General features: G+C 40.9%; 1 protein-coding gene and 1 long non-coding RNA gene across 12 annotated transcripts in view; one reads left to right on the forward strand and one right to left on the reverse strand.

Moving 5' to 3' along the window:
* The window catches only part of Ddx60 (DEXD/H-box helicase 60), a 120,904-nt gene extending 104,842 nt beyond the window's left edge, over positions 1 to 16,062 (reverse strand). For 6 of the 10 annotated variants that reach the window (XM_063274962.1, XM_063274961.1, XM_063274958.1 and 3 more), the window contains exons 1-2: positions 15,923 to 16,062; positions 14,893 to 15,019 (exon numbers count right to left, since the gene is read on the reverse strand). The gene's annotated coding sequence lies outside the window, so the exon portion shown is untranslated. Of the gene's footprint in view, positions 1 to 14,892; positions 15,020 to 15,122; positions 15,238 to 15,814 lie in introns of all 10 variants that reach the window. The other 4 variants (XM_063274957.1, NM_001419856.1, XM_063274959.1 and 1 more) reach the window with 3 other exon arrangements.
* A 48-nt stretch (positions 16,063 to 16,110) lies between these two features.
* LOC120097508 (uncharacterized) lies at positions 16,111 to 24,178 on the forward strand. Of its 2 annotated transcripts, none has more exons than XR_005494986.1 (2): positions 16,111 to 16,237; positions 22,967 to 24,178. It is a non-coding gene; the product is annotated as an uncharacterized LOC120097508 (long non-coding RNA). The 2 variants fall into 2 exon arrangements; XR_005494987.2 differs by having other exon boundaries at positions 16,235 to 16,368.
* Positions 24,179 to 25,128: the final 950 nt, after the last annotated feature.

Here is a 25,128-nt window from a genome sequence, read left to right on the forward strand (position 1 = left end):
CAATTAAAATTGATGGAGAAACCAAGATATTCCATGACAAAACCAAATTTACACAATATCTTTCTACAAATCCAGCACTACAAAGGATAATAAAGGGTAAAGCCCAACATAAGGAGGCAAGCTATACCCTAGAAGAAGCAAGAAACTAATCGTCTTGGCAACAAAACAAAGAGAATGAAGGCACACAAACATAACCTCACATCCAAATATGAATATAACGGGAAGCAATAATCACTATTCCTTAATATCTCTCAACATCAATGGCCTCAACTCCCCAATAAAAAGACATAGATTAACAAACTGGATACGCAACGAGGACCCTGCATTCTGCTGCCTACAGGAAACACACCTCAGAGACAAAGACAGACACTACCTCAGAGTGAAAGGCTGGAAAACAACTTTCCAAGCAAATGGTCAGAAGAAGCAAGCTGGAGTAGCCATTCTAATATCAAATAAAATCAATTTCCAACTAAAAGTCATCAAAAAAGATAAGGAAGGACACTTCATATTCATCAAAGGAAAAATCCACCAAGATGAATCTCAATCCTAAATATCTATGCCCCAAATACAAGGGCACCTACATACGTAAAAGAAAGCTTACTAAAGCTCAAAACACACATTGCACCTCACACAATAATAGTGGGAGTTTTCAACACCCCACTCTCATCAATGGACAGATCATGGAAACAGAAATTAAACAGTGATGTCGACGGACTAAGAGAAGTCATGAGCCAAATGGACTTAACAGATATTTATAGAACATTCTATCCTAAAGCAAAAGGATATACCTTCTTCTCAGCTCCTCATGGTACTTTCTCCAAAATTGACCATATAATTGGTCAAAAAACGGGCCTCAACAGGTACAGAAAGATAGAAATAATCCCATGCGTGCTATCGGACCACCACGGCCTAAAACTGGTCTTCAATAACAATAAGGGAAGAATGCCCACATATACGTGGAAATTGAACAATGCTCTACTCAATGATAACCTAGTCAAGGAAGAAATAAAGAAAGAAATTAAAAACTTTTTAGAATTTAATGAAAATGAAGGTACAACATACCCAAACTTATGGGACACAATGAAAGCTGTGCTAAGAGGAAAACTCATAGCGCTGAGTGCCTGCAGAAAGAAACAGGAAAGAGCATATGTCAGCAGCTTGACAGAACACCTAAAAGCTCTAGAACAAAAAGAAGCAAATACACCCAGGAGGAGTAGAAGGCAAGAAATAATCAAACTCAGAGCTGAAATCAAACAAGTAGAAACAAAAAGGACCATAGAAAGAATCAACAGAACCAAAAGTTGGTTCTTTGAGAAAATCAACAAGATAGATAAACCCTTAGCCAGACTAACGAGAGGACACAGAGAGTGCGTCCAAATTAACAAAATCAGAAATGAAAAGAGAGACATAACAACAGATTCAGAGGAAATTCAAAAAATCATCAGATCTTACTATAAAAACCTATATTCAACAAAACTTGAAAATCTTCAGGAAATGGACAATTTCCTAGACAGATACCAGGTATCGAAGTTAAATCAGGAACAGATAAACCAGTTAAACAACCCCATAACTCCTAAGGAAATAGAAGCAGTCATTAAAGGTCTCCCAACGAAAAAGAGCCCAGGTCCAGACGGGTTTAGTGCAGAATTCTATCAAACCTTCATAGAAGACCTCATACCAATATTATCCAAACTATTCCACAAAATTGAAACAGATGGAGCACTACCGAATTCCTTCTATGAAGCCACAATTACTCTTATACCTAAACCACACAAAGACCCAACAAAGAAAGAGAACTTCAGACCAATTTCCCTTATGAATATCGACGCAAAAATACTCAATAATATTCTGGCAAACCGAATCCAAGAGCACATCAAAACAATCATCCACCATGATCAAGTAGGCTTCATCCCAGGCATGCAGGGATGGTTTAATATAAGGAAAACCATCAACGTGATCCATTATATAAACAAACTGAAAGAACAGAACCACATGATCATTTCATTAGATGCTGAGAAAGCATTTGACAAAATTCAACACCCCTTCATGATAAAAGTCCTGGAAAGAATAGGAATTCAAGGCCCATACGTAAACATAGTAAAAGCCATATACAGCAAACCAGTTGCTAACATTAAACTAAATGGAGAGAAACTTGAAGCAATCCCACTAAAATCAGGGACTAGACAAGGCTGCCCACTCTCTCCCTACTTATTCAATATAGTTCTTGAAGTTCTAGCCAGAGCAATCAGACAACAAAAGGAGATCAAGGGGATACAGACCGGAAAAGAAGAGGTCAAAATATCACTATTTGCAGATGACATGATAGTATATTTAAGTGATCCCAAAAGTTCCACCAGAGAACTACTAAAGCTGATAAACAACTTCAGCAAAGTGGCTGGGTATAAAATTAACTCAAATAAATCAGTTGCCTTCCTCTATACAAAAGAGAAACAAGCCGAGAAAGAGATTAGGGAAACGACACCCTTCATAATAGACCCAAATAATATAAAGTACCTCGGTGTGACTTTAACCAAGCAAGTAAAAGATCTGTACAATAAGAACTTCAAGACACTGAGGAAAGAAATTGAAGAAGACCTCAGAAGATGGAAAGATCTCCCATGCTCATGGATTGGCAGGATTAATATAGTAAAAATGGCCATTTTACCAAAAGCGATCTACAGATTCAATGCAATCCCCATCAAAATACCAATCCAATTCTTCAAAGAGTTAGACAGAACAATTTGCAAATTCATCTGGAATAACAAAAAACCCAGGATAGCTAAAGCTATCCTCAACAATAAAAGGACTTCAGGGGGAATCACTATCCCTGAACTCAAGCAGTATTACAGAGCAATAGTGATAAAAACTGCATGGTATTGGTACAGAGACAGACAGATAGACCAATGGAATAGAATTGAAGACCCAGAAATGAACCCACACACCTATGGTCACTTGATTTTTGACAAAGGAGCCAAAACCATCCAATGGAAAAAAGATAGCATTTTCAGCAAATGGTGCTGGTTCAACTGGAGGGCAACATGTAGAAGAATGCAGATCAATCCATCCTTATCACCCTGTTCAAAGCTTAAGTCCAAGTGGATCAAGGACCTCCACATCAAACCAGACACACTCAAACTAATAGAAGAAAAACTAGGGAAGCATCTGGAACACATGGGCACTGGAAAAAATTTCCTGAACAAAACACCAATGGCTTATGCTCTAAGATCAAGAATCGACAAATGGGATCTCATAAAACTGCAAAGCTTCTGTAAGGCAAAGGACACGGTGGTTAGGACAAAACGGCAACCAACAGATTGGGAAAAGATCTTTACCAATCCTACAACAGATAGAGGCCTTATATCCAAAATATACAAAGAACTCAAGAAGTTAGACCGCAGGGAATCAAATAACCCTATTAAAAAATGGGGTTCAGAGCTAAACAAAGAATTCACAGCTGAGGAATGCCGAATGGCTGAAAAACACCTAAAGAAATGTTCAACATCTTTAGTCATAAGGGAAATGCAAATCAAAACAACCCTGAGATTTCACCTCACACCAGTGAGAATGGCTAAGATCAAAAACTCAGGTGAGAGCAGATGCTGGCGAGGATGTGGAGAAAGAGGAACACTCCTCCATTGTTGGTGGGATTGCAGACTGGTAAAACCATTCTGGAAATCAGTCTGGAGGTTCCTCAGAAAATTGGACATTGAACTGCCTGAGGATCCAGCTATACCTCTCTTGGGCATATACCCAAAAGATGCCCCAACATACAAAAGAGACACGTGCTCCACTATGTTCATCGCAGCCTTATTTATAATAGCCAGAAAATGGAAAGAACCCAGATGCCCTTCAACAGAGGAATGGATACAGAAAATGTGGTACATCTACACAATGGAATATTACTCAGCTATCAAAAACAATGAGTTTATGAAATTTGTAGGCAAATGGTTGGAACTGGAAAATATCATCCTGAGTGAGCTAACCCAATCACAGAAAGACATACATGGTATGCACTCATTGATAAGTGGCTTTTAGCCCAAATGCTTGAATTACCCTAGATCCCTAGAACAAACGAAACTCAAGACGGATGATCAAAATGTGAATGCTTCACTCCTTCTTTAAATGAGGAAAAAGAATACCCTTGGCAGGGAAGGGAGAGGCAAAGATTAAAACAGAGACTGAAGGAACACCCATTCAGAGCCTGCCCCACATGTGGCCCATACATATACAGCCACCCAATTAGACAAGATGGATGAAGCAAAGAAGTGCAGACTGACAGGAGCCGGATGTAGATCGCTCCTGAGAGACACAGCCAGAATACAGCAAATACAGAGGCGAATGCCAGCAGCAAACCACTGAACTGAGAATAGGACCCCCATTGAAGGAATCAGAGAAAGAACTGAAAGAGCTTGAAGGGGCTCGAGACCCCAAAAGTACAACAATGCCAAGCAACCAGAGCTTCCAGGGACTAAGCCACTACCTAAAGACTATACATGGACTGACCCTGGACTCTGACCTCATAGGTAGCAATGAATATCCTAGTACGAGCACCAGTGGAAGGGGAAGCCCTGGGTCCTGCTAAGACTGAACCCCCAGTGAACTAGACTATGGGGGGAGGGCGTCAATGGGGGGAGGGTTGGGAGGGGAACACCCATAAGGAAGGGGAGGGGGAGGGGGATGTTTGCCCGGAAACCGGGAAAGGGAATAACACTTGAAATGTATATAAGAAATACTCAAGTTAATAAAATAAAAAAAAAGGTGCGAGTTTATTTGAAGACTGTAAAAGGGTAAGTATGGCATAAATTGGCAACGAATCAAATTAGAGTAGAGAAGTGGGCTGTCAAGGAGGACTCTGAAGATTCTGACTCAGGGATGAGAAATACTTACATAGTTAGAATGCTCCTTATGCAAGCATGAGGTACTGAGTTCAAAACACCAGCACCCATGTAAAAATCCCAGGCATGGCTGCATATTTCTGTAACTGGCATTAGGGGATGAAGACAGGCAGCTATCAGGAGCCCGCTGACTAGTGAGTCTAGCTCAAATAGCGAGCTCCTACTTACAAGGTAGAGCCTATCTGAAGGCAATAAAAAAAAGAATAGAGAAAAACACTCTCACCTCCTTGGTTCTTCAAATGAATATGCAGAGCACACAGATGCATGCATCACACATACAGTAACAGAAAGAGAGAGAGAGAGAGAATTGTAGTTCATGCAACAAGGTAGATTATTAAGGCTTTCTCTGATCCCAGAACCCTGGAATAAGTCTACAAGTCAAGCAAATGTCGTTAACTTATTTGTGGTCCACCTTAATTTGACAATTTGATTGGCTTTGAGATTTACAATAAGCCATGTAATGTAGATTCTTAAATGTGAAAGACTAGAAGTCAAACACAAGGTCCCAACTATGTCTGCGCACGCGCACACACACACACACACACACACACACACACACACACACACACACACACTATTTAACCAATCAAAAGAAAAACAGCAAGATTCTGGTTCTCAATAAACTTTTGGTTTAAGGTTAAGGATGTAGCTCATTCATGGAACCCTTACCTTGGGTTCGATTGCAATACTACAAGTTGAAAATATCAAAGAATAAAATGAGCCTGCTATAATCTCAAGTTATACCAGGTAATTTCAAGGATACCAGGTTAACCTGGATACTCAGGTTGTCTGGTACCACAAACACTAACGAAAAGAACAAATGAATGCATAAGTTAGGATTTATTAAGAGAGGTAGTGATCTGAGGAGAGAGCTTGTTCTCACCATAAAAGCAATGTGCCTTCTGCCTCACCTCTAGCCAGCAGGCCTTATAGAAAGGACAAAAGCAGGCCATTCTCCCAGAGCTCAGGTCTGCCACTCTAATTAGGGCAACCACACGTCTTAGACGTGCGGTATGTGCATCTCTTTAGTTTATACTATTTGACTTGCATCCATTCTGCTCTAGACACCAAGAGTTCAGCTGCTTCTTATAACACTCACTCTAATTTGTATCTGCCAGTATCGATCCTATTTGAACAGGAGGGGTGTCAACTCAGAACAAGCAAATCATAGCAGTGCATACATGCTAAGCTGTTAAGAACATGTATACAGAGACTGCTTTCTCCTATATGGAACACACCAGGGCCTGTGTCATCTGAAGAAGAAAGTGGCTGTACCTATCCACACATACCCATCATCCTCCACTGTTGGTGATAACACTGTCATCTGTAATGTCTGCTTCTTAGGAAAGATGGAAAACTGCCACTGTGCCCCCTAATCAACTGTCACCACGTCTTATTACCAGTAAGAAAATTTTCCAGTGCATCTCTAGGCCTATCTCGGAGTATCATATGTACCACAGTTATAGCCAAAGACGATACCAGTAGAAGGGCTGGGGAGGCTTCCCTGAGGGATATTAGACACAGAAGCCAGGGGATAAAGGACAAATAGAAACTGAACTGACCCTCTCTTTTCTTTGCACCAGAAGCAATCTTATGAACATGTGTAGCTTGATGTTGTATGTAAATAATTATTAGCAAATCCTATTAAGTTTCTCCTCTCCTGGGAAGGCCAAGGTGGTTAATATTTCTAGTCTGCCCTGTTCTTATCTCTGGACAATTTCCCATGGAGACATTGTTTATTAGCCATCTGATTATTTAATTTCTACTATCCCTGATACTTGAATGACATCTCTCCTGATTGGTCGGACTAATATGACCTCTTGGTGTGGGGGTGAGGGTAATGAATGTTGAGAATTCAGTGCCAATAAAACCCCTTTTAATTGTTTCAAATGTCGACAGCTGAAAGATCCAGATGGCTGAAGTGCACTCCTAAGTTTAACTGTGTCTGTCCTGTGTGTAATAGCCTAAATCTTCCAAGTGCAGGCCAGGTTATTCTCATAGGGACATAGAAAGTCAACAGACAGCAAACGCAAAGATTGAGAAGGAGAACACAAAATAAACCAATAAAGTATTTCGTAAAAACTAATTTAGAAGAAATATTTATCAGCAATGTATCATCTATCTTGTGTAATAATAGCCAAAACTGAATGACAAAAGATGTAGAGGGAATCTTTGGTACAGTGTATGAAAGTATCACCTGTCAATAACAACAACAACAACAAAAACATACGGCCAATGAGCTGAAGCAGAATTAGAAAGTGGAGCGAGCATTCAGCAGAGAGCGAGAGAATACTGGGATAGAGCCAGGTATAGAACAGGAGATTTTCCCCCCAGAACGCTGAAGGAGAAGGTCACATGGACCTGAGGGGAAGTAAACTCCATATGGCAGGACTTAGAATAGAAACCAGGATAACTGACACAAGCTAGTTCAGGAACAAGCCCTGGCTTTTGACCTAGGCAGTTATTCATAGTAATTAAGTCTCAGAGTCGCGATTTCGTGAACTTGGGTATGGGTGGCAAAGTTCACAGTTATAGATTTAGAAGAGCCATTAGTTTTGCAAGAAGCTTAATAACTGGCAAAGTAATATAGTTATCTTTATCTAGAGTAACACTAAAATAGTTTTTTATAAAGTGGCATTTCAGAGAATTTTTAAAATTTTTTATTTCATTTCCTTTTTTTCTTGCTATAAAGCACAACATTTAATTGGTCCTGGTGTATAGGTTCAGAGGTTTAGTTCATTGTTATTATGGCAAGAAGTATGGCAGCATGCAGGCAGACATGGTGTTAGAGAGAGAGAGAGAGCTCAGAGTTCTGCATCTTGATCCACAGTAGCTAGGAGAACATGGATTTTGGCCAGACTTGAGCATAAATGAGACTTCAAAGCCCCACCCCAACCCCTCAATGATACACTACTCCAACAAGGCCATACTTCCTAATAGTGTCATTCCCTGGGCCAAGCATATTCAAACCACCACAATAGCCATCTCTTCCGAAAGTAACCAAACTTGTACACACACACACACACACACACACGCACACGCACGCGCACGCGCACACACACACACACACACACACACACACACACACACTACTCTATAGATCCAGGTGTCACAATTGATCATTATATTACACACAAAGGAAAAAGTTATAATCATATTCACCCTGTCTTGGAAGATCATGAAGGAAGGCATCTTACTAATACAGTCCAGTAATCAGAGAATAATTACAACACAAAAACGAGACAAAGACATTATGGTACAAATGAATATCCTTCATGAACTCGGACACAAAGCATCCTTGATAAAACTAAGCAAGCCAAGTACAACAGATACAAATATACTTACAACTTATGAAAATGTATATAACATTTGCATTTATAGTCTATAATTATCTTTTTTATTGATTTTAAGTGTGTACGCATATGTGCCCACATAAATGTGGAGGTTGGGGGACAGTTTCTGGAGTCAGCAATCTTCTTTCACATGTGAGTCCCAGAGGTAGAACTCAGGTTTTCTCAGACTTGGCAACTAGTTATCTGCTCAGCCATTTCACTGGCCTCATTTAAAAGTTTCTACACAGATCACTGACTAAGCTTGTCTTCTTTAAAGTCATTTTCCTAAGATTTCTGACAACCAAACACAAAAGTGTGATATATTTCAACCAGTTGTTAGCAGAGCAGATCAGTACTTAACCTAATTTTAAGCACAGGACTGGTTCCAAGTTTTGTAAGAATGGACTAAGCTGTGACCTTAGGAGTCTTTAACGTGGTTTTTGAGGATTTCACATATTAATGACAGATTCCCACCACTTTCCCTCTTCCTCTCCTTCCAGTTCTCCTCTGTCCCTTCCACTCCCTCTCAAATACATTGGCTTCTAACTCTTCAATTACAGTTCTTGCATACATGAATGTAAGGTTATACACTATACTAATTAATAACCTTCAATGGTCATTCCATGCATCCTGCTTCCTCCTGCTCCAAGACTTTGCAGCTCCTTTGGCTGACTCCTGTGAAGCTAGAGAACCTCCTGGCCCTGCGCTCTCTCTCCTCTCCCATCTTGGAATAATCTAGTCTTTGCCCCAGGACAAAATCTGATTGTACTTTTTGCCAAAATATTCTTTATTAAAAAAATAATCCTCTTTTATTTTGACCTGTTTTTTAATTGGAAAGTGAGCCCACTTCATGCTCCATCTTCTCTCGCCTAATTATTATTTCCTTCTTATTTTACTTCCTTAATTCCATGAGAAAAACAACCTAACAAGAAAATTTGCAAAATATATTAAAGTAGGAGTGGGTCTGAATTTCACTTACGAGATAATATAAAAAATTAAGAATATCTGTCCACACTCAACCACAGGACAAGGCTGTTGTTAGCCCTACGCAAGGCTTCTGGGGTTTTGAAAGACTCTTACTCATTTAATCTTCCTTAGACTCCCACGAGACTGAGAGTTATAGAATGTTTCACTTGAGCAAAAGCAGCCCAAGATAACAAAGCTTCCAATGACCTTGTACAAGCAAGAAAGGAGAAGGAGAGAGATACACAGAGAACCAAAAAGTCTTTTATGTTAGCCCTGTAGTTGCAGTTCTGGACACAAAAGACATCTATTCCTCTGAAGATCTGAAGGAATCGAACCTAAGAAAATAAAGCAATAGGGTATCCTGTAGTACAAGATTGGCAGGAGGCTTGGTATTCAGTCTAGTAATGGAAGGCTGGACCTGGAGCAATGGTATATTAATTTTAAAAGTTAACGTATACAGCCATGACAGCCAGGGAACAGCTTGACAATCGTCAGCCCTTTAGTCTCAATCTTCTGCTCCATCCAATCCCCCAATCTCATACCCAGCTCTGTAGCACACTGCTGGATGCCACCTCTCCTTCCTCTCTGTCTCCATTTCCTGGGCAACTACACAGGCCTTACTGGCACACCCTGTTTTCTTCCCTCCTGTGGGCCCCATTAGCCTCTTTCCTGGCCCATTCCCATCCCGAAGTGTCAACTCCCAATGCCAAAAAAAATATATTCTAACATGAGCCCTCAATGCCATACCAGCAAGATCTCAGAAGCATTCACTGTCAGGTAACACACCCATTACCCAGAATAGCAACAGAGTACAAGAAACGAAGCATATACCCAACAAAGACAAGAATAGATATCAGCACCCAGAATTACAATCTTCCCAAACTGTCTGGGATGCCAGTGTAAAAAGCATAATCAATAACAACGAGGATAATAAGTGTCTACTAGAGCCCATCAGTCCTACTACAGCAGCCCCAAGAAATGCAATATAGCTGAGGCACAAGACAAGGACTTGCAAACAGCCTTTATGAATGTGTTAGAAGTCCTTAAAGAAATGTATAAATTGACTAAAGAAATCTTTGAAAATACAGACAGCTTTAGGAAATCTAAAACAAACAAACGTTCAAGACATATGATAGAAATAGAATCAGTAAAGAAAACCCAAACTGAGGAAAAACTGGAATTGGAAAATTTAGCACTCAAACAGGAACCTCAGGACTAGGATCACCAACATAACATGAGAGATGGGACAGAGAATCACAGTCACTAAAGACAAAATAGAAGAAATGGATATTCAGTCAAAACAATGCAAAACCTAATGGAATCTAGGCACAAAGCATCCAGGAAATCTGGGACACTGTAAAAATTCAAAATCTATGCATAACGGGAATAAAGGAAGGAAAAAGAACTCAGGTCCAAAGTACAGAAAATACTTTCAACAAAATTATATAAGAAAAATTTCCCAACCTAAAGAAGGTGGTCCTTATCAAGGTATAAGAAGCATACAGAACACCAAGTATACTGGACAAGAAAAGAACTTCCCCCTGTCACAGAATAATTACAACATATAGAACAAAAAAAGAATAGTAAAAGGTGGAAGGGGAAAGACTAAATAACATAGAAAGAAAAACCTCCTAGAATAAAACCTGCTTCTTAATGGAAACTCTCAAAGCCAGAAGGATCTGGACAGATGTTGTACAAAGTTTAAGAGACCACGGATGCCAGCCCAAACTATACCCATCAAACTTTTAGTCACAATACGTGGGAAAAAACATACATTCCAGAATAAAGACAAATTTTAACAATATTTATCTACAAATCCAGCCATATAGAAGGTGAGAGAAACATGTCCAAGAAAACACAAGTAATAAATAGAGTCAGACCAAAATATCAAATAAAGAAGAAAAAAGAAAATCCACAGCACAGCAATAAAGTAACTGGAGTCAACAAACAGGACCACAGCAAAAAAAATAAATAATAAAAATAAAAAAATCAATGGTTTCTTTCACTTTCCCCTTAAAAAGACACAGAATGGTCTTAAATTCAGGACTAAAATGAAAATAGAAACAAACAAGCATCTTCAACAGATAGTGATGGTCAAATTGGAGAGCTACATGTAGAAAAATCTAAATAGATGCATCACCCCCACAAAATACTCAATTCCAAATGGATCAAAGACCTCAACATAAATCCAGAGACGCTGAACCTAATCGAAGAGAAAGTAGAGATTCATTGGTGCAGAAAAAGGACGTTTTAGTAACACAGACATTAAGAACTATTAATAAATGGGACCTCATGAAATGTAAAAGTTTCTGTATGGCAAAGGATGCCATCATTCAGAGTGGCAGCCTACAGAATGGAAAAAAATTTTAAACAACTACACATCCAATAGAGAACTAATATCCAATATTTATATAAACTCGAGAAACTGAACATTAAAAAAACAGAAATTAAAAATGGGAACAGATCTAGACAGAGAATTCTTCACAAGAGAGGAAATTCAGATAGCTGAGAAACTCTTAAAGAAATGTTCAAAGGCCTTAATCATTGGGGAAACTCATAATAAAACTACTTTGAGATTTCATCTTACATCAATCAGGATGGTCAAGACCAATTTAAAAAGTTACAGCTCGGTTTGGCAAAGATGTAGAAAAAGGGGAACACTCATCCATTGCTGGTAGGAGCGAAAACTTGTACAGCCACTATGGAAACCAAGGTGGCAGTTCCTCAGAAAGCTAGGCATCAATATACCTCAAGATCCAGCTATACTCCAAGGACATTTCATCCTACCATGAGGACAATTGCTCAACCATGCTTGTTGCTGCTCTATTCATAATAGCCAGAAATTGAAAAAAATTAGACTGATGATAAACATCCTTTATCACTGTGATATTTTGCATATGCTCATCCCCAGGAAGGTGTGGTGTTGTTGGAGGAAGTGTATCACTGTGGGGGTGGCTTGGAGATCTTCCTCATAGCTACCTAAGGATGCCCAGTATGTTCCTGTCTTCCTTCGGATGATGATGTTGAACTCTCAGTTCCTCCTACACCATGCCTGCCTGGATGCTGTATGCTCCTGCCTTGATGATAATGAACTGAAACCTCTGAACCTGGAAGCCAGCCCCAATTAAATGCTGTCCTTTATAAGATTTGCCTTGGTCATGGTGTCTGTGCACAGCAGTAAAACCCTAAGTAAGATAATCATCAATGGCTGGCTAAAGAAAATGCTATGCAGTTACATGATGGGCTATTACTCCACTGTTAAAAATATGAAGCCATGAAATCCACAGGTAAGTGGATGGAATTAGAAAAAAATATCATCCTGAGTGAGGTAACTCAGACTCAAAAAGACAAATATGGTATGCATTCACTTATGTGGATGCTAGCTGTTAAGTCATTGATATGCAAGTTACATGCTGTATAGCTACAGGGATTAAGGATAGTGTGAATGACCTCTAAACAACTCATTGAACGGGCAGAAGTCAAGTTGATGCCACTACAGAGCCTTCACACCGTGGAAGGGCAGCCATAGTTCTGTAAGTTCCTCTGGAAGCTATCAACGGAGGAAGATAAACAAACCAGTTACAAACCCTTCATTCTTACAAGACTGACCTACCTAAACAAGGGTGTCAGTCCACCCAACAGAAGGGAGTTATGCAAGGCCAGTGGCAAAGCAAAGTGGCAGAGAGATTGTAAAAACAAAAAAAAATTGTCCTAAGTGTGTTTGGTAAGCCATTCAAAAGAATGAAAAGAAGTAATATTTCTGGATACTTTTATGAGGGAAAAAAAGTTTTTAAATTTCTAAAGGAAAATACCTTGACGCCAGAATTCTGCATCAAACAAACATTTTAGTTTGTTGAGAATGCAAAAAGATATAACCTGTCATTAAAAAGTGAGAAATTCCACCAACTCTGCATCTTGAATTATATAATTCTATTTAAAGGAAGAGGGGGAATGAAAAAGAATAATCAGAAAACAGAAAAACTGTGGAAAGATAAAAAGATTCACTGGAGCTATGCACATAGTTTACATGTAGTAAGAATCTATTTCCAGTGCTAGCCACAGTAATATAGGACTATATTTTCCAACCAAAACATGCAGACTGCGTCTATAGTGAATAATATTTACATAGTGAGGCCAATAAAATTGCTTAGTGGGGAAAGGTGCCACCCAGCTTGATGACCTGTGTTCCATCCCTGAGACCTACGTGAGAGAGGAAGAGAACACACCCCTGCGAGTGGTCCTTGACCCCACAGACACATTGTGTCTTTAGGTTCAATGCCTCAGTGTAAGGGAATGCCAGGGTGGAGAGGCAGGAGGGTGTGGGTGTGTGGGTGTGTGCCTCATGGAGGCAGGGGGTGGGGAGATAAAATAGGGGGTTCTGGAGGGGAAACCAGGAAGGGGGATAATATTTGAAATGTAAATAAAGAAAATATCTGATAAAGAAAAGACAAAAAACAAGTATGTACATATAAGGGGCAGAAAGGTGGCAGATGATACAGTAATTAAGACTGTGTACTGCTGTTGTAGAGGACCAAGTTCTGTTCCTAGATACAGAGGCTCACAACAGCCTGTGACTGCAGCAAGAGATCCAATGACTCTGGACTCCTAGTACATTTGCACTCAAATGCATATTCCCATACATACATACACACACACACACACACACACACACACACACACACACACACACACAAAACAAATCTAAAAACTATTTACTGGTTTCTTATTTTCTTTACTCACTATGAAAACAAATCAGAAGAATTATCACAAAATCCTGCAAAACATGATAGATACATATACTTGATACATACACTTACACAAATTTATGTGAATATGTATATATGTATGTGTATATGTATATACATACATGTATGTATAGGTATATATACATATATGTGTTTATATGTATGTATATGTGAGTGTGTGAGTGTGTGAGTGTGTGAATGTGTGTGTGAGTGTGTGTGTGAGTGTGTGAGTTTGTGTGAGTGTGTGAATGTGTGAGTGTGTGTCTGAGTGTGTGTGTGTGAGTGGGGGGGTGAGTGTGTGTATGAGTGCCTGAGTGTGTGAGTGTGTGTGTGAGTGTGTATGTGAGTGTGTGTGTGTGTGAGAGAGAGTGTGTGTGTGTGTGTGAGTGTGGGGGGGTGAGTGTGTGTGTGAGTGCCTGAGTGTGTGAGTGTGAGTGTGTGTGTGAGTGTGTGTATGTGTGTAAAGCAAATACAGAGAAGAATGTCTGCACCCTGACTGATGTGAGTATCCTACCCACCTTCTCCCCACCTCAAATCAGTCAAAATCCAAACCTGACCAGATTATGGCTTACAGGGCATGTAGGAGTGTGGGCATATTAAGGACACAGGAGGAGATGTCTACAGGATAAAAGACACGTAACTCCGGTTCTATACATTACAATTTGATGGACTGGGAAATTCAAAAGTCATATCCTCTGAACTCAGTATTGTCAGAATATCTTTGGATTGTGCCTGAAGAAATCTTTTGTAAAATAAGAGGTCGGAAATGGGGAAGAGGAAAGGTGAGGGAAGGGGATGCAGAAAAGTGAGGACCATCGTGGAAATTGGAACTCGTGTGAGTTGCTGAGAGAAGGACTGAGTTCCGACAAAGGCGCCTGGAGAAGAGGCGATTCGTCCCGTGCGCCAAATCTTAAGAAGCTCATCATCCCTCCCCCACTTTGCTCTGCCACTGACCTTGCACAGTTTCCTACTGTTGGGCGGACTGACGTCCTTATTTAACAGGACAGTCTCTCTGGTAATTAGGCTACCAGCATGCGCGTTAAGACAGAAAGCTTCCTATGTCCGTGGAAGATACCGCCACCTGTAAGAAGTAACCCGGAGTGTGACAATGCTAGGAATTAGACTCTGGGTCTAGTTAACGAACAACTTGCAAGAAATCAGAAAACTCCAGGCTTCTTACTGACCTCAACCAACCAAAATGAGCACCCAGGACCTGGCTCAGCCCTGGCAGACACCTTGAGTTCAGGCAGATGCTATGCTGGGCTTTGCAAAAACACCTAGCCTGTGTCTAAACAGAATCTGTGAAATAAAACACCCATTGAGTTTAAAGCAATTAATTTCTTAAGAAGAAACATAAAACCAGTACCTGCTTCTTACATGTGAATACATTAAATCTTAGGTGATTAAAACAGGGAGACTGAGGCAGTAGGGTTACTCCAAGTTCAAGGCCAGCCTGGTCCATAGGGAGTACCAGGAAGCACAGGGAGATAACTAGGGGAAACAGCACAGAGACTGGAGTGAGGGGGCGGTTCCTACAGTAAAGTATATACTGTCTTAGCCACTGAAATTTAAGGGTAACTATAATTCATCTTCACATTCAGCTTTCTAGCTCAGCAAGTCTGGAGTAGGGACCCGATACGGCACCTAGGAGAAAAACTATTGATGCGGATGCCCAACTTTTATTGGCTGTGCACACCTCTCAATGTTCCTACTTATTGATCCCTATCCCAGATCCCCGTTTACAAAGAATCCTCAAGAGACTGAGTCAGACATCTTTTTTCCCCTCTTTCACCACTCAGGCCCCTTCCCTCAGTGGTCCACCGAGTGCTGGCCGCTGGGGTAGGCAGGTAGTGCTCCACTACCCATAGAAGGCTACCTCTTAGTCCTGTCCCTTCAGCTCCGCTCCAGCCCCTCTTCCCGGATACTCTGACCTTGGCACGCCCTGCAATACGCTGGAGAGCCCAGAAACACCCGCTGGCCTCACCGGGAAGCCCAGATTGGGAACTGGGACCTGCTGGTTGCAGAGCCGCTGGTCTGTGCTGCAGGTTCCAAGTGCGCGCAGAATCGCCCGCGGGAGAACTGAGTTCGCTCGCTCCCTATAGCGGAAGCTTCGGAGTCACCCAGGCAGCCTTTTATATATGAAGGAGAGTTTCAGTTTCTCTTCTGCTCCCAGAAGCTTTAAGTTTCAGTTTCCATTCATCTCTAATCAAAGTAGATTTGGGGACTGTGGCTTTGAACATCCTTCTGTAAAAGTTAGTACTGTTAAGATTGGGAAAACGGAGACTTTGGGATTCTTGAGGTAAGGAAGGGAATCTTGGCAGCGAAAACTGGCGACATCTAAGCAAGGCAACCTTGGAGAGGCTGTAGCAGCAGAACTCCTGGTGCTGTGCCCGTTGCTCCCACCGGTATGCTAACGACAGCACAGCGGGGGTAGGTAGGAATTTGAGATTACATGAATTTATTATTGAAGCCTGTGATTAGTCCATGTGGGATCTTCTTTGGCCAAATGGCACCACCAAACAAGCTGATAGTGGAGCCTACGTTTATGTCTAACTTAATAATTTTTCCTTTCCTTTGTTTTTGTTTTGTTTTGTTTTGTTTATTATTACCTGTAATTCAGGTTTGAAAGCTCAATTGCTTAGTATCCTGTGCTCACCTTACCTTAGAAAGGCTTTGAATATGAAAATGTATTGGAATTTTAGAAAATGGGGGCATCTTGCATTTGGGTGATCTTAACAACAGTGGGACCAAAAGCTATTTTGTCAGGAACTGGCAGAACTCTATTCCATAGAGCAACAGTGTTGAGGTAACTTGACAAACAACCATTGTTTTGAAGGCCATCAGGATGGCTCCCTTCCTCACGCCCAGCTTCCAACCTGCCTCCTGTTTCCTTGGTAACATTAAGGAAGGGTCCCATCCTTTCTGTCCTCCTTTACATTAAAATACCACCTGAAAAGGTGGAGGTGTCTGGACTTTGTTGGGGCCTATGCACAGAAAGCTTTGTCTTTCTGGTGAGAAAATACCCTTTCCTGTTTCCTCCAATAGAGGTCAGTGTCCTAATTCCCTGAGACTATGGTGACTGTGGTAATAGATACTGCACAAACAGCCTAAACCAAGGAGCATGGCATAAAGCTGGATTATCCCAGGTGGGCTCAAAATAATCATCACCAGGGTCTTAGCACGGGGGGTGGGGGGGGGGGTGGAGGTAGACATCCAGGCTGGTAATGTGATTACATATGGAGTCTAGCAAGACTCTGTGAAGATGATGGAAAACCACAAGCCAAGGAATGAAATTGAAATAGTCTACTCCAGGTTACAAATCCCCGTACTTACTAAGCTAACTGTGAGCACTGTGAATTCTTTACGCAGCCAGCTGACCAAGAGTAAGCTAGTACCTCAGGAAAGCGCTTGGTAGAAAAAACAGGGTAGGGCTTTTCAAACCAAAAGGCTACAATCATAGCACACAGGATATAGGCTGAGAGTATTTACAATGTATCCTTCCATGACGGGGAGGGAAGGACCCTTGGATCTGTAAAACAGCATACAAGAAGGAACCTTTGGGGTATATCCACATCCACCAGCAGTGAAGGAGGAACCCCTTCATTTAGAAGATAGGAGATGACATTTGTTTACATTCTGATTTTGGCTATCCAACTATTAAAACAAGATATCAAGAAATTAGATTTGCTCCAAGGGATTTCCAAAGGTTTATACTTTATAAGATAAGACCCTGTAGAAGAGGCAGTTTGCAGGCAGGAGAAAGAGTAGAAAGATCCAGGAACTATGCCATGGCCAAACTGCTTGGTTAAGTATTATCTCTTGCTTTCTATTTAAACCTTACTCCCACAGGAGGACCCTGGAGATGTACTTGGAGGCTCACTGGCTCTTTTTGTCAGTCTTTCCATTGTGGCCCTATTGGATAAACCTTATTTTTCTGCTTTTCATTCTTTATTTGACTCTTTTAAGTGACTTATAGATGAAAAAAATTCCTATGTTAGAAGATGGGAGATATAAACCTGAGTTTCTGGGATAGCCAGAAATCAACTTAAATTATATACATATACATATACATATACATATACATATACATATACATATATATATATATACATATATATATAAAATGTTTGATCATAATTTAATTTCCTCTTAATTCTTTCTCCTCCCACTAAACCCTTTTCTTCTTCCCAAGTCTCCAATCTGTTTTTATGTCTTTTTCTTATTATTGTTCCTGTTCCACAGAATTTAACTAAGGTTGCTTAGCCTGAGCATAGATGGTTATTATTTACTGAAGCAAGGACAAATTTGTGGCTACCATTGAGATATATGACTCCCCAGCAAACATGAACTGCTCGCTGGTCCTCAGAAAAAGGGGAGATCTCGGAAGCTCCTTTCTCATCCGTGGTGGGACATGGGTGAGCCTTGTCGTGTGCAGGTAGACACTGTCACTATGAATTCACAGGTATAACAGCCATGTGGTGTAGTGTTTCGCAGCACCCTCCCATTTGAGGCTCTTACACTCTTTCCCCACTCTTCCCAATAATGTTCTGTGAGCTTTGGAGAAGATATCAGTGTCTCATTTTAGGGTGAGCACCCAGCTGCCCCTTATTCACTGGTTAACTCTGCGTGAACCATCACCCGCTCCAAACAGAAGCTTCTCCGATCAATGCTGAGAGCTGCACAAATCTATGAAATATACACATGCACAAATCTATGACTATAAATATTTAGCAGGCAGTTTGACATCAATCCATATAACACATCAACAGAAGCAGTTCCCCTTTGGAGCCTCTAACTTCCCCAGCCATGGGCTGTGAACTAGGTTTACAATGTCAGGCATGAGTCGCTCCTGTAGAAGAGATCTAAAATCAGAGCATGGTTGGTTATCTCCATATCAGTGGATGAAATCAGCAATGGACACATCCTGTCTGACCGATTAGTATTACAGAAAATGTGTTCCTTTCTGGACCTTCTAGAAACCACTCCTGATGGCACCTGGATTTGAGCCCAGTGAAACCTTCAGAACTAAGAATAAGTCTCTCCTGCTGTAAGCAACTAAGTGTAGGGATAATTCATTACAGGAGCCAAAAAAAAAAAAAAAAAAGTTGAATGAACAAACAAAATGTAATACAGCCATGTTAGCGAATGTAGTAGAAAAACCAGGACATGTTTGCTAGTAGCAGAAGTAAAACCTATACAACACAGAAGGCTACATACAGTGATTGGGAATTCCCTTGTAGTTGTTATCATACTGTTCCACAGGTGTACAAGATAGAGACTTGTGTGTCGCCCTCTTGATGAGCTAAGTAAGGATTAAAGCGATGTAGAGACAGTAAGTGGTGCCATGATTCAAAACTTCTATAAACCAAAAGGCTGCTTACAGGATTTTTCAATTACACGATCTCTGACAAAATTCTTCCAGTCTGTAGACCATTTGTTTTATTTTGGTTTGTATTTTGAGTAAACTTGTGGGTGGTAGTTATCATTTTTGGGTTTTCCTTGTGGGCACTTCAGGGTAGGTGAACTCTGTGGTGCTCCTGGCTGTTTTGACATTCAATGACTTCAGATTTTTCAGTGAATAACTTAATAAGCTTTGATTCATCCTCCTCGATTATCGAGTCTTAGTCTGTGTCATGTTACTAAAATAACATGACATAGCCTGGGTAATTTATAAAGAAAAGTGCATTTATTGTAGTTTTGGAAAGTTTGAAATCCAGAGTGCCAGTATTCGACAAGTCCTCGTTGGTAGCATCTATAACAGCAGTTCTCAACCTTCCTAATGCTGGGGCACTCTTTCAATACCATTCCTCATGTTGTGCTGACCCCTACCATTAAATTATTTTGGTTGCCACTTCATAATTGTAATTTTGCTAGTGTTTTGAGCCATAATATAAATATCTGCTATGCAGGATATCTGATAGGCAACCCCTGTGAAAGGGTCGTTTGGTCCCCACAGGGTCGGGGCCCACAGGTTGAGAACCCATGGTGTGGCACAGTGGAAACCTGACTCACAGCCCTTTAGTTGCTACTAATCCACTTGTGAAGGTAAAGCCTTTATAAATTTGTCAAAGACCTGCCGTTGATGTCCCTCACTCCCACTTGATCAAACTGACGATGGCGTTTATAAGACATAATTCTAGGTAACACATTTAAACCACATCATAGCCCATAGTACTTAAACACCCCTGAACAGCTGAGGATTACGTTTTATGCTATGGTGTTTGGGGCTTCTGTTTGGTTTTCTCCACCTCTACTATCTGCTCCTGTACCACACCCTGCCCTTTCCCAGGCGTTTGATAAGCACACATTCCTTTTCCACGTTATCCTATGTCCTGCACTTTAGCCTCTCTGAGTCCTTGAGTGAGGGTGAGTTACCTAAGTTAACATTTCAACCTTCCTCTACCTAACGTATTTAACACTTCTGTCTTATGCCTTCCCTCTGCACTTACCTCCAGTTTGGTACTCTGGGTAAGCTCAATACCTGACCATTGAGGAAAGTGACCTCGTTTATAGTCCATCAAATTAATTGTTCCTAGTCTCACAGTCAAGTGGGTACAGAAGGTGCCACATTTGTCCAGGGGTACCCAGTACGTTAGCAACTGATGTCTCTCAGGAACGTGTAACACTTAGCTATCAACGGCCATATATTGTATGGCAGCCCACGCTTGCATCCTGGCATATTCAGTGAACCCTCGGAGGAAGCTGTGCGTGGCAGTACAATGAGAGACTCTCGGAAGGTACCAATCTGAGTGCTCACTGGTTTCAGTTTAAATGGTCTTCATGGCATTTGTTTGGAAAGGGCCCCACATTTAACTTGTTCTAGTTTCTAATTATCAGTAACAAATAAGGTAAAATTTGCAAATATGAAACATAGTATCTCCAAGCCTTGAACAACCCAACAGAGCTTGACTTTTCACACTGTGGGTCCCAGTGCGGACACTGTCAGATTTTCAGGGTGTCAGGTGAAACAGCCTCCACTACAGGAACCTTCAGCCAGTTCGGCAGGACCTTGCGCTTACGTGTTGTGTGGGTTAGTTGTATATCAACTTGACACAGTCTGAGAGGAGGAAACTTCAACTGAGAAAATGCCTCCATAGGATCTGACTCTAGGCTAGCCTATAGACACACCTGTAGGGCGTGTTCTAAATTACTGATAGATGAGGAAAGCCCAGCTCATTGTGGGTGGTGCCATCCCTGGGCTTGTGGTCCTGGGTGTAGTAAGAAAACTGGCTGAGCAAGCCATGAGGAGCTGCCAGTCAGGAGGCAGCACTAGTCGTGGCCTCTGCATCAGCTCCTGCCTCCAGGTTCCTACTCTGACTGCCTTTGATGCTAAATTTTGATTAGGAAGCAGACATGAAATAAACTTTTTCCTCTTGAAGTTGTTTTGGTCAAGCCATTTCATCACAGCCACAGAAACCCCAACTAAGACATATGTGAAACATGGCCCCTTGTAAGTATATTTGTAGATATTTATGTGTCCTTTATGAGTGTTTCCAATTGATGTCCATAAAGGATGAAGTCATTGGTGCAATCGTGTCTGCTTACAGAGAAGGGTGGATACAGTAATGTTGCCGGAGCATCTATTAAAGGTGATTATTATGTCCCTTAAGAGGTAGCACATTCTACCCTGATTGGTCCCAGAAGCCTGACTAGAGACGGCAAGGAAATGAAGAAAGGACAGATACACAGAAACAGGTGCAGAAAAGCTGCAATCAGATGAACCATGCAGTAATACAGAACTCACTGTATTTATTGGGTACATTGCAGGAGTTATAATTTTGTCTTGGTAGGTTGGTACAAGGTCTCTGTAGGTGAGCAGTCTCAGGCTATAAACAATGGAGAGAAGGAAATTGCAGTTGTAGATTTTGCACATGGTGGTCCATTGTTTGTAACTACTTCTACTTGCACATTTTGTCAGCAGTGACACTCTGGCTTGTGGGTTGCCATTCTCATAGAAGACAATAATAGCCTTGGAGAACAAGGCTAATGAGAACAGAACACCATCACTTGTCTGCTTTTTACACATTTAGTCACAGCTTCTTTGGCTCCCTATACTGATAAAGCAAACAAAACGTGGAGATGCTAACATCTGGCAAGAGATCTGATTATACAGAGCAAGTATTTTAAAAATATTGACTATTAATCATAAGGACTTAGCATTAAAGTGTTGATAATACACTGTGGGGAGCAATAGCCTCTTCAAGATTCAGAGCTTGTCAGGTTATCTATTAAATAGAGACACTGTGAGGAAGACCACATCCGAATCCATTGGTCACAACCACTAAAGAGCTTAATAACCTCCTATCAGATTGTACCACATTTACTTTTTTTTTTCAGACTCTGAACTGATCACCATTTCACAAGCTTATTTTGCATGTGCTGTTGTTAAAATAAAAAAAAAAAGGTAATACTATTTAATTTTGCACCGGTAACAAGTTTTCAGAAAACCATGATAGCTTCGTGCAGAGTTCACATTAATGTATGTCAACATCTGTTCTTCCAGAGAGACCCCATTCTATATGAAAACTCTGTAGGTTTGAATTGTATCATAGTTTCAATATGCAACAAAAATCAGAGAAGAGTCTGTGGTCACAGTGCGCCCATATGTGTACCTACGGAAATGCTACTGCATCCACACTGTATTTGCCTCTCTTATTTTCCTGCAGAAACTGATAAAAGACTTCCTTGTTTAAGAAGCAATACATTCAAACTCTGCTGCCCAAGCAGGTGTAAAATTAGAACAACAGAGAGGTCTGGACTATTTCTGCCACCAGCTCTTTGACACCTGTTGACCAATCATTCAGAGGAAACCTTGGGAGTCGAAGATACTCCAGTTCCGAGGACATTCCTTCCCAAAATAGTTTTTATCAAATTGCTGTGGCAAAAGAAGCCCCAGGGTGGGTGGACCTCCCAGCTGTGTGGCTCTGCAACTGTTCCTAACGGTTGGCACTTTGTCAGTGCCTAAATCTTCTGTTGCTGCAACAGCTGATTTTGTCCTTTGACCCACTCTTCCTTTCTGGTTTCCTAGGGAGTGACAGCCACAGACTTCCCAGGCCACTTTGAAAGCAGCCACCTAAATGGACACACAGCTGTCTGCAGTTGTCTGACAGTGACCACCATATTCAAGAATTAGATATCACCTCCCCGAATCCATCCATGAGGCAACTGAAAAGCAAACTGGAAAAGAAAGAAAACTGTTAGTTTTAATTTAAGAAAGGAAGAGCCAACGCCCCTTCTAAATATCCACTCGCCTTGGTAGATTTATGCTTCTCCTCTAATGAAGAAAAATAAAGAAAATCAAAGTATCCCCTTCAATACATTCCTTACTTTTATATCCACTCAATTTTAAACATTAAAGCTTCAGCCATAAAAATGATGTTGACCTTTTGGAAGGAATGCATTCATTGTGTAAGTACAAAGACCATTCTGCTTGGCCTGTGAGCTCCCAGTGAATTCTCTGGTCTCTGCTTCCTGACTTGCTGTAAGAGTGCTGAGAACTTACGTCCCACTTCGTTTGGGTTGTACAAGGGTTCTGAGGAACTAAACATGGGTCATGTTAATGCCACCAGGCAAGAATACGAGTTTGAGCCAAATTTAAAGTAAGCTTGATTTTAATTAGGGTGTACCTGAGAGCTGACCAGTTGCCGCCTCCTAGGTATTATTAAAGAGAGCAAACCTGAGTCTGTTTCTTGGGGCCCTTTTAAGAAGTAAAACCAGGGGTAGTTGCTAAGCAGGTTTACAGAAGACAATGGAGCAATAAGTGCAGAAAAGTCTCAAGAAAAAAAAAAAAAACCCAACACCCATTATCCTGTGGCCACCATGTGATTAGAAAGCCGGAGGATGCTGGATTCTTACAGTAAATACCCCTCTCTGTAAGTTTATCTGGCATTGTCTGCCACACTGCCCATGAGTGAAACTGTGTGCAGAGATCTCTGAGAGCTTGTGGAAAAACTCCAAATAAGCAGGAGGAATATCTGTTCTTCTATAACATGGGTCATTCTTGAAAAGTGCTTTCCTGCTTCTCCTGGGTATAAATAGGAATGTAAATAGTAAATATTCAAAGTCGTTCCCAAGAATGAGTTGCCCTCCTGACTGTTTACAGCCTGAACGCATGTGACCTTGCCCTTGTGGCTCTATACAGCTTGGACTAAAGTGAACCTTGCTGATGGGACTTTGCCTAATATTCAGAAAACCCACAGAGAAAAGTTGTCTGGTTTCCTGAATAAAGATGAGTATTGCATAAGAGTCTCTGCCTCATGTTTCGACTCCAAGCTCCAAGGTCCATGCCTACAATTAGAGTGGTAACAATTAGGACAGAAAAAAAATTCAACAAAATTATTCTTAATGATATTCTAGTATACTCATAGATCAATTCCTAGCTGAAGAGCCATCTTCCAGCAGCTGATGGAAACAGATACATGGGGCCACAGTCAAACATTAAGGAGAAAGAGAGCTCAAATTGGAGGCTGTCTCTTGAAGCTCCTGGAGCCACACGAAGAGTGGGAGAAAAAAAATTGTAGGAGCCAGAGGGTCAAGGACACCAGAAGAAAATGGTCCACAGAATCAACTAAGCAGGGTTCACGGGGGCTCACAGAGACTGAATCGAGCTGCCTGGGTCTTCACTAGGTCCTCTGTATAATGTTATAGCTTGGTGATCTTGTGGGGCTCCTAAGAGTGGGAGGGGGTGTGTGTGACTCTTTTGCCTGATCTTAGGATGTTTTTCCTCCCATTGGCTTGCCCTAACCAGCCCTGATATGAGGGTTTGTGCCTAGTATTATTGTACTTTGTTATGCCACATTTGGTTGATATTTCTGGGAGGCCTGTTCTTTTCTGAAGGGAAATGAAGGAGTGGATCTAGGGGAGAGGGAAGGTGGAGAGGGAACTGGGAGGAGTGCAGTGAGAGAAAACTACAGTTGGGATGTATTTATGAGAGAAGGATAAATTTTAAAAAGTAAAGCATAAAAAAAGACTTATAGAAAGAACTCATTGCATAAATTATCCAATGATAAAATTATAGAAACCTCACTAAATTATTCCAATTGTAAATGAAGGGGAGAAATGTATTTGACTAACAAACCTATTGTTCACATTCCCTAGATTCTGGGATTTCTTACCTGACACCAAAACCAGCTCAAGTACGAATTTAGAAAATAAGATCTTAATTAATTCAACTTCATTATAAATCTTCTT

Source organism: Rattus norvegicus, chromosome 16 (assembly GCF_036323735.1).
Source record: "Rattus norvegicus strain BN/NHsdMcwi chromosome 16, GRCr8, whole genome shotgun sequence".
NCBI lineage: Eukaryota > Metazoa > Chordata > Mammalia > Rodentia > Muridae > Rattus > Rattus norvegicus.